Genomic DNA, 10,123 nt, shown 5'->3' on the forward strand with positions numbered 1-10,123 from the left:
CCAGAGAACTGCCTCAGAAATCCCCCCAAGTAAATAAGTAAAATAAAATAAAATAAAAGAGAAAGGGCTAGAAGGCACTCACTCTTAGAACATTGTGGCATCCTAAAACTCAAACTGGAATAGAACCCACAGACCCCAGTGCATGATGGGGTGGCAGCTTTCTCAGGGTGTCACCCAGGTCTTAAAGTATGTGGGAACTGTGTCCCAGTGTGTCCCCAGGGACTCGTCTAGGAGTGCCACTCCCAGTCAGTCGCTAGAGGAGGGCCTTGCCTACATGAATGCTTCAAGTGTGGAGGTTGGTCCACATCTGGTCCATTCTCTTCAGGAAGGATAGCTAATGAACCGCAGGGGATGCAGACATGGTAGCTGTGTGAATGCCACCCCCACTGATGCTCTAAGGTGTGATGTACCCAGGCTTTTTCCCAGTTACTGGTTTATATGAGATCCCAGGAGAGCACCCAGTACTCTCGTATTCTTCTCTAGGGTGAAGGTAATTGAGAATTATGGTGAGTACCAAGTTTTGAGCCTTCTGGGGGCCTACAGATGTTTATACCAAACTGCTCTTGTTTGTTCACCATAACTGATTAGAGAGAAATCTAATGGAGACCCTAGCTATATTCTCTCACCCAGAAATGTAGATCGGCTGGATACAAAATGAAGCTTCCAGTATACTGGCCTGTGATTGGTGGCTTCCTTGAGGCTGATCAGCCTTGTCATTAGGCCTTAGTGGTCACTAGCTTTGCACTCCAAGTGGAAGAACTTGTTTTCCTACCATTAATGAACCAATGCTCACAAGTTATTTGGACTATGCTCATTTTTAATGCTGCAGTTAACTTATTTTGTATAAGAAATTATAAGCATTTTTAAAAAAGAACTTTTAACATTTTTGTTTAAAGATTTAGTTACAAAGGGCTCTGCCTGCATGTACACCCGCAGGCCAGAAGAGGGCACCAGATCACATTGTAGATGGCTGTGAGATGCCATGTGGCTGTTGGGAATTGAACTCGTAACCCCTGGAGAAGGAGCCAGTGCTCTTAACCTCTAAGCCAGTGTAAACATTTTAAAAAGTCTCATTTAACTCCTCTTTTAGGAGAATTTAAAGAAACACTCATGTTAAGATCACTTTTAGGAGAATTAAAAAACACTCATAAGCCCAAGTATTTTCCAGACTTGATCACGGAATTTTCCCGATTATAAGTCAGGCTTCCGCTTCGCACCACTGTGATCCTACATGATGTAGCCCAGGCTGGTCTAAACTTTGTACTTCACCTGCCTCAGCCCCGGGGGTACTGCGGTCACAGGGTTTCCCTGGCTATGGCGTTCCTTATGAAAGCTTTGCTTGGTGACCTAGTGCTGAAGCCTGGAAACAGTACTTCCTCTGAAGTAAAAATTTTCCGGAAGAAATTAGGTCAACAAGTGTCCCGGTTGTTTTGCTTAGTGCTTAGAGACCTTCCCAAGAGGACAGTGTCTTCATATGAATGAACTGTCCCTACTGTCGGCAATTCATCTTCCCTACTGCTTTCTTATAGAACCCAGGGTCACCAGCCCAGGGATGACACTACCCACAGTGGGCTGGACCCTCCCCCATGGATCAGTAATTGAGAAAACGCCTTACAGCTGGATCTCATGGAGGCGTTTTCTCAACTGAGGCTCCTTCCTCTCTGATGGCTCTAGCGTGTGTCCAGTTGACACACAAACCAGCCAGTACAATATGTAAATGTGTATGTATATGTGTGCATGTTAGGCTTCGAACTTTTTCAAACCTACTTTATTTGGGGTTCTTTAATGCTTATAGCTCCCTTCCAATCCACCTAATGGGAACAGGAGAAGTAGACCTTTTTAGACTCAGTTCCCTGGAGCAGCAGCCAGAATATATATATTCTCAGAGTCCATACTAAGACGTTCATCAGTTAGCAAAGAACATGCCCCCACAAGAGGGGGTTCCTCTTCTAGTGGAAAAACATTACCTTTTCTCTTGCAAGTCTGTTTCCAGGGAAAAAAGCACCACACAGCCTCACACAAAGTATGTAGGATCAATACAAAAACATATTTATATCCACTATAAAAGCAAAAGGTGTCTCTGGGGAGGAAGAATATCACAGAGGGAGGAAGAGTGACAATGGGCAAGGCACAATGATATGTGTATGAAAATAACATGTTATAAACTAACAAAATTATTTCTAAAAATTAAAATTAGTCCTGTTTCTAATATAGATTTTATTTTATTTTATTGGTTCTGGCTTTTCAAGACAAGGTTTCACTGTGTATCCATGACTGTCCTGGAACTCACTTTATAGATCAGGCTGGCCTCAGAACTCACAAAAATCTGCCTGCCTCTGCCTCCCAAGTGCTGGGATTAAAGACTGAGGCACCACCTCTCTCAAATAAATCATGATCTCCTAATTGCATATTGAGCTCTCTCACCCTGCAAACCCCAATGTAGCTCTGGGTTGTGTTACTGCCTAGATAAAATAAGTAATTTCTTCTAGTTGCTCCAGTACAGCAAAGTCCTGGGAACTTGGGGGTGCGAGACAGGAGATACCAGGCTGGATTTGCAGCTGGTTCTGTTAGCTTGTTTCTCTTCTGAACGCTAACCTTTAAATTCACGTAGAAACAGATCGTAGTATTCAAGCGCCTAAGCATTGGTGATCTGTGAAGTTATTTCCTGCATTGGAAAGCTGCTTCCGAAGCTCTGAAACACCCATCTTCGGACAGCTTTTCTTTCTACTTTCCGGCTCTTCCCTAATTCAAGGAGTCAGAAGAAATGCCTTAAAACCAAAGAAGGGCGCATGAAAGCAGAAAGAGGACAAAGAAGTCTAAGGGGTGTGTGTTGGGTGGGGGTGGAGGGTTCAAGAGAGTAAGAAAAAAGTGCGGGACCTGAAAAGAAGGATTTGGAGGGAGGAAGAGAACCGCCAAGGAAGGGGGTCCCGGGGGGCAGGTGGGACGACAGAGATATACATATGTATAATAATATACATAAGAAAATGTCACAAGGAAACTCCTTGCTCTGCAAAGCAACTTAAAAATAATATAAATTAAGTTAAATAAGCATCCTAAAAGAGAGACCGGTTGCGGACCAGAAACGCAGCTTTCGGTAGGTGAAGGCAGGAAGTTTCAAGGCTTGGTCTCCATCAACAGGGTATAAGAATCCTTTTCTATCTGGCTGCATTAATACTTTTTCCTAACGGGAAGAGTTCTCACTTAGAGCCTCTTCTCCTCCGCATAGCCCTTTCTCTAGAAATGGCCACTGCAAATAGAAAAGGGACATCTCCCTAAGGAGTATCGATACAAGCCCGGCTGTAGGGGATGCTAGGACACTGGCGGGTTGGCCCCAGTGGAGCCTGCGATCTTACAGAGATCCGCAGAACTAAGACACCATAACTAGCCAGGGAGGGAGACGAGAGGGAGGGAGGCGAGCGAGCTGGAAAACGAAGCCTTAGAGTTTTTGTCTGCGTCAGGCGGAGTGGAGAGGGAGGCTGGAGGCCGAGGTTGCGGTCAAGTGGCAGGAATTTTCTCAGATTACACTAAGAGCATCTTAGTTTGGAAATGGATTTCCTATCTTCCCTCTCACAGAGTTTGGGGATTACTCAAGTACAGACGTTAGGTAAAGAAGCTAAGCGCGGCCTCCAGCTGACAGCGCGTACGTCGGGGTGTTCCGATCCCAGCTCCGGTGCAGACTCAGGCGGGATGCATTTAATAATGGGTTCTGCACTAATAGCCAACAAAGAATCGGCCATTCGCACCTCACAGTGTAGTCGAGAGCAGATATTAACTCTTTGAGTGTCTGATTAGATGAAACTGGGCAGCGATACTTACATTAGAGAAATCTCCATCGAACCCTGAAGCGCCCAGCTGCTCCTACGGGGAATCCTTGCACCTCGGTGGATCTTTGTACTGCACCCTCTTTACTGAGTCTAAGGTCCAGAGGCCTCCGCAGTCCAGAGGACCCCACAGAGCCCTGCAGACTACATCAGCCCAGCGGGCCTCCAGCTAGCTCGGGCCAGGGCTACACCTAGGAAGATCCTTCGCGGCAGCCACCGGGAAGCCTCACCTGAGCCGGCTTTATTTACCCCAGTGTTTACTCTTCCCAGAAAGACTAAAAAGGTAAGCCAGGCAAAGAGCCTGAGGCAGAACGATCAGCAACTCAAGTCCAGACTTGGATACACAGCAGTTTAGGGCCAGCCCGGGCTACGGACGACCCTGTTTTCAAAACAAAACAAAGAAATTGAACAGTGGGACTGTTCAATAAACAAAAACTGTTCGTTGCTGTTATTATCGCCTTTCTCTCACCAACTCGTTGACTATCCTGAATCTGCTCCGTTCTGTAGACAGAGAGAGAGAGAGAGAGAGAGAGAGAGAGAGAGAGAGAGAGAGAGAGAGAGAGAGACAGAGTTTCGTACCTTCTAACTCCCTCTAAAACACACCCAAGCTCTCACACTACATGCAGTCTCGTGAGGCAGGGATTTCCTCTGTAGCCCGACTTAGATAGTCTTCAAACTCGCCAGAATCTTCTCCCTCTGTCTCCCAAGCGAGAGGATTGCGGACGTGTGCGGTCACGCCTGGTTTTGCTTTTCTTTCTTGAATTTATTTTAAAGACAGGTTAGAGTCTCAACTGTGCAGACATGAATGTCCTGGAATTCGAAGATCGAGTGCTGGAATTTACGGCGATCTGCACCAAGCAAAGATCTCTTTATTTTTTAAATAGCAGAAAGTTCTCCTTCGAGAACTTCTAAAATTTGGATGCAGAGCCGGAGAGAATATGGCTCAGAAGCTGGCCCGTACGGGGATCGAACCCGCGACCTTGGCGTTATTAGCACCACGCTCTAACCAACTGAGCTAACCGGCCAGACATGAATGTTTGTGAGTCAAATCACAAAAGGAGACTTTGAATTGTGCAGTTTTCATCTTTTCCAGAGGAACCGTCAAAGCTATATTCACAAACTTAAGCAAGGAAATCTGAAATGCTTTAGCATCGGATTCAGGCCAAAAGCTTTAACAGTTGATGAACTTTTCCTGAAAAAGCCCTCATGGCCCGATGCTTCACTTTTAGAGGCAGCCAATCTACTAGGTTACAAATGACAAACTTCTCAATACCTTGTAGTTTATTGCCTGTTTCTTTCAAGATGGTTCAAAGAAAATCCTCAGAGCCCCGTGGCGGTGGGAAATGGAGTCTACAGAACCGCACACATCAGCACCTGGGCTTACAACTGAGGCTACCAATTCCACGGTGCATAGGAGACAGGCAATGGCTTTCCCTCTTGGAACGCAGAGGTGCCGGGGAACCATGATGGTGCTAGGGACAGAGCCCAGAGCCTAGCACACCGGGCCACTATCTGACCCTTCCCTGAATCTTATACATACGTCTGGTAGCATCTACTTTGACACCAAAGTAGAATAAGGCACTGTGTGTGTGTGTGTGTGTGTGTGTGTGTGTGTGTGCGCGCGCGCGCGCGTGCGTGAGTGTGTTTCTTACTTCTCTTCCGGGAATTATTGAAAACTGAAGAAGTACTTAGCTTCCCAGACACGTGAATATTCTCAAAAGCCTTTTTCGATGGTAATAAAACCATGCAATCTCTTACATCATGGGGTCAGCAGTGCTGCTCAACAAAGGAACAAGAGAGGTATGCGAAACAAAAAATAGTTTTTGCCGAAGCCCGGGATTGAACCAGGGACCTTTAGATCTTCAGTCTAACGCTCTCCCAACTGAGCTACTTCGGCTTAACCCTAGTTGTCTGACCAGCCATATGTGACCCTGACCTCCAAGGATCCCCAGGAGCAGGAGGAGGAGGAGGACCACGGATGAAAAAGAAACAAAGAGATGAAGAAAACAAAGAGTCCAAAGCTGGAGTCAGGAGGGCTGCGAGGTCTAATGACCCAAGCCAGCGAGTTATTAAAGGCACAGCTCTTTTTTATATCCCTCAAACCGAGAAGGAGAAAAGGACAGGAAAGGACACCAGACAGCAGAATTACAGGGAGCTTAAGAGATCTCAATTTCCCCTTTAGCAAGGTATATTCTGGAATGGCAAACAAAACATTTTACATCTCAGAGCTTGGAACATGTGACCACATACATATGGGACGGGGGTGATTATCAAGCTCCAGATCCCGGACTGCTGCCCTGCCCGAAGCCCTGACAGTCCGTAACTGACCTTGCCTGGCTTGACCCTGGCAAAACGGCTATGTCCCATCACCTTAGAGCAGTCCAGAACCCAACATTTCTGTATCGAACTTTTCTTTCTCCCTCTTTTGTGTCTCTCCAGTCTAACGGTTCTCTCTCCCTGTCCCCGTGTCTTTCTTCTTTCTGTGAAGCAAAATTTTCCTATGGTCTGTATGTAGTTCCTTTCATGGACTTTCCGTTACAGAATGTGTTTGCTGAAAATAAAAGGGAACTAGCAGGAAACAGGTAATATAAAGGGATAAAAATTCTAAAAACGGCGGAGGGAGGGGTTAGTTGGAAAGGGGGAAAGGAGTTCAGAAAGGAGTTCAGAAGGAGATGAGGGGAGGGATAGATAATACTGTGACTTAAAAAAAAACCATATTATTTTATGTTTACCTAAAGTTACAGAGTGTTCCTATGAGTGTGTCTCTGTGTTTAAACGAAATCACAACACACTGGATGATAACGATTCTCCCAAAAGACATAAACTATCTAACAAAAACTGCAGCAGCAGGTACGAGAAACCTCCTCCAACAATACAGGCTGTGGCTGTTGCCCTTGGTGGCTCCAGAGGTCGAAGGTTAAGTCCCTATGGGGAAAGAGCATGCGCTTCAGGACTCGGGCTTCTCCTAGCTGACCCACGAGCCTGCTCAGCCTTGAGAACCAGCTTCACAGCCCTGGAAGATGCTGTGTGAACAGCCCGGAGAGGAAAGCAACAGACAGTCGTGCCCAGCCACGATGCCTGTATTTTGGCAGGAACCAACAGCCTTACTTAAGATCTCCTCGACTAGAGAAACCTTCGCCTAGTTCTGTGAACCTAGCTAATTACACACAGAGGGTGACGTCATTGATCTTAGAGGACAACCAAGCACTGCCACTCCCTGAGCCAGGACAGCCCCCAAGGGCATTCGAAATACACCCACAGATAAGGGCAGCTCTTGCCTCTCATCAAAGAAGCTTCTTTTTGGACAACAGACAGAAACCATTACAGAAAGCCACACTGGAAGTTGGCTTCAATACAGATTGTGACCGGGAAGCTATATCTATGAATTCTCAGCAGTGTGGCAGTCCAAAGAAGACCTAAAAAACACCACCAGTTGACATGCCAACACGGATGGAGGAAATCTCATGGAGACCTACCAATAGATGAAGGACTACACGCAATTAAAGGCTGATGAGAGAAGTGGTATTCGTCATCTTTCCCAAGGATGAGGCCCCCAATTGGGTACCCAATATTATTTTAATTAAAAATAAAATAATTTTGAAAATTAATTAAAAAATAATTATGTCAACAAAATTAAGGTTTTTCAAAAGTGAAAAAAAAATAAGTTGAAAAGCTAGAAAATGGAGTACCTTACTCAGTTTCAAAGTGTAGTAGAAGGGAGGGAGAAAGAAAGATGGGAAGATTTGTAATAAATAGTCCCCACAGTTGGAACTCAAGGCCTCCCGCAGCTCTGACAGTGTTCCCAGATTATATGACGTCATCTACCGTTATCTCAATGAGCACCCAGATCTCTTTTGCATTAAATTTTTCTATTCTACTGAGAATGATTTACAGAGTCCATTCTGAATGCGTGTCCCACTTAGTGAAGTTTACAGGCCTATGTCCCTGTCACTGTCAGTGACTTCATTTCCCCTCTCACTTCATACCCTCCCCCCGGCAGCCACAGTTGTGAGCCTTTTCATCATCTGTAGTGACTGTTTTAATTTAATAATCTTGTATATATTGAATCAAACAGAGTCTGCATTCTTCTGTGTCTGGCTACTTGCAACCAATATTGTCTCTGAGATTTGTGTTACTTATTATTTATTTGTCTTTGTTGTTTGTTTGTGTTGTTGTTGTTCCTTTTGTGGGTGTGTGTTTGTTGGAGACTGTGGTAGAGAGGGACCCTGAGACCCGACCTTCCAGCCTTTTCTAAAACTAGGATTATCGGCTTGTCTGTCTTGATGACTGTAAAAACAGACTGTCCAAGCTGGTGGGGTGGTTCAGGCCTGTGATCAAAACCAACAACAACAACAACAACAACAACAGCAACAACGTCTTCTTTCTTTCTCAGCAACTTCCACTTGACAGATCGCGTACGATGCGCTTGTCTATCCCAATGCTGGATCGTCTGCAGCTCAAGGCTATTGTAAAAATTACTACCTGATCCATCTTGCGTATGACTTTGGGTGAACAAAAGCACCCATCTGTCAGACTGACAGGCAGATAGAAGACATTTCTGGGTTGAAGACACACATTTATATTTAGCTTTATGAAATGCTGCTGAATAGTTTCATTAAAAAATTATACTTCTAACTTCCCATGAAGCTCGTATTGTGTTCAGCTCAGCCAGCACTTACCGTTGTCAGCATTTGACTTTAGTTGTTTAACCCGGGATGTCGTGTAGCTGAACGTACTATGTGCACCAGAATAGCCTTCAACTTGTGGCTAGCCTCATCTAGTGCTGCCATTGGAGACATGCTTCCCTGTGTTCAGCTTCCTCGGGTTTCTGAAACCAAGTCTCACTTTGTGGCCCAAACTGACCTTGAACCCACCTTGACCTTCCTGCTTCAGGCACTAAGGTGTGGAGACACAGGCAAGAGCCACAGTTCCCAACTAACTTTTTTAAAGTTAGCATATGAACTGTTATCATACTTTGTTCCCATTGGCCCACTCTCTCCACTCCTTTCCCCAGTCTCCCCTGTGTTAGGTCTCAAAAACCCCTGGGCCAGCCTCCCTCAACACCTCCCAGCACTCCTTACCGCTCCTACCCTAAAGCGCCCCCTTCCCCCTACCTAGCCTGATCCCTAAATCACTCAGCCATTTGGATTTTGCCTATTGCTGCCTCTCTTGCCCTCCCTCCTGCTTTCTTCTCTTATGGTCTGGTTTAGTCTGCCAGCCATGTTCAGGCAGACTCTTTCCTCTGCCTGCTTTCTCCCTTACATGTACAATAAAAATCTTTTCTGTACTTTAGTCATGCCCTCCTCCTTTTATTACTTTTTTTTTTCACCTTGACCCCTCTGTAAGGGAAGTTTTGGTTTCTTTTTAAACTCAGTTGTGTTATGGAAATATGTTTTTGTTTTAAATCCCTAGTGTGGGATTTTAGTTTGTCCGCAGCTGATAAGGGGGTGGGGGGGAGGGAATGGGGGCGTGGTCTTTGCCACAAGGAGAGGGGCGTGGTCTAGGACACTGGGGGAAATAAGTAGGAGAGAAAGTGGGTATGAAGTCGTGGTATGTGTCTAGTTTGGAGAGACCAGGGATGGACAGTGTGGAGGACTGAGAGAAACCGGTTCAACCGTGTCAGGGCTCCGAGGAGACTGCTTGCTGCATTTGCTGTTGAGGGAGATTGATATGGCCCCCAAAGAACCCAACTGACCCTAAACAGTGGAAGAAGCAAAGGAGTCTGCACCCCTCTCTCTCCTTAACCTTCTTTCTTTCTCACCCAAAATTAAGTGGTTGGTGGAAGGGAGGTAGAGGCTTCAACACCCCAAATAAAATAGAGTTAGCAAACAAGCGTCAACACCCCTCCCTTGCTGCACCCCCCCCCCCCCGCCCCGGCTTCTTTCTACACTTATCTCACATATATTCCATTACTCTCTTCTTTCTCTTCCCTGTGAACAGCATTTGTAGCTTCCTCACTAAGGCCCATGGCCTTCCTAGCTGCAAGCCAGGTTTACCATGAAAATCTTTGCTTTTCTGGCCACTTCTTTTTTTTTTTAATGATACTATTTTTTTTTTTTTTATTGAAAAATAAAATCATTCCTATTACATCTCAATTGCTATCCCATCCTGTGCATCCACCCATTCCTCCCTCCCTCCCGCTTTCACCTCGTTCCCTTTCCCTATGACTGTGACTGAGGGGGACCTCCTCCCCTTGAATATGATGCTAGGGTATCAAGTCTCTTCTTGGTAGTCTGCTATCCTTTCTCCGAGTGTCATCAGGCCTCCCCATCAAGGGGACATGGTTTCTGGTCACTTCTAAA

General features: G+C 45.6%; 2 non-coding genes across 2 annotated transcripts; both read right to left on the reverse strand.

The window, feature by feature from the left end:
• Positions 1–4,772: 4,772 nt before the first annotated feature.
• On the reverse strand, positions 4,773–4,846 carry Trnai-aau (transfer RNA isoleucine (anticodon AAU)). The gene has a single exon. It is a non-coding gene; the product is annotated as a tRNA-Ile (tRNA).
• Positions 4,847–5,645: 799 nt separating this feature from the next.
• On the reverse strand, positions 5,646–5,718 carry Trnaf-gaa (transfer RNA phenylalanine (anticodon GAA)). Its single transcript has one exon. It is a non-coding gene; the product is annotated as a tRNA-Phe (tRNA).
• Positions 5,719–10,123: the final 4,405 nt, after the last annotated feature.

The sequence above is a fragment of the Acomys russatus genome, chromosome 3 (genome assembly GCF_903995435.1).
Source record: "Acomys russatus chromosome 3, mAcoRus1.1, whole genome shotgun sequence".
NCBI lineage: Eukaryota > Metazoa > Chordata > Mammalia > Rodentia > Muridae > Acomys > Acomys russatus.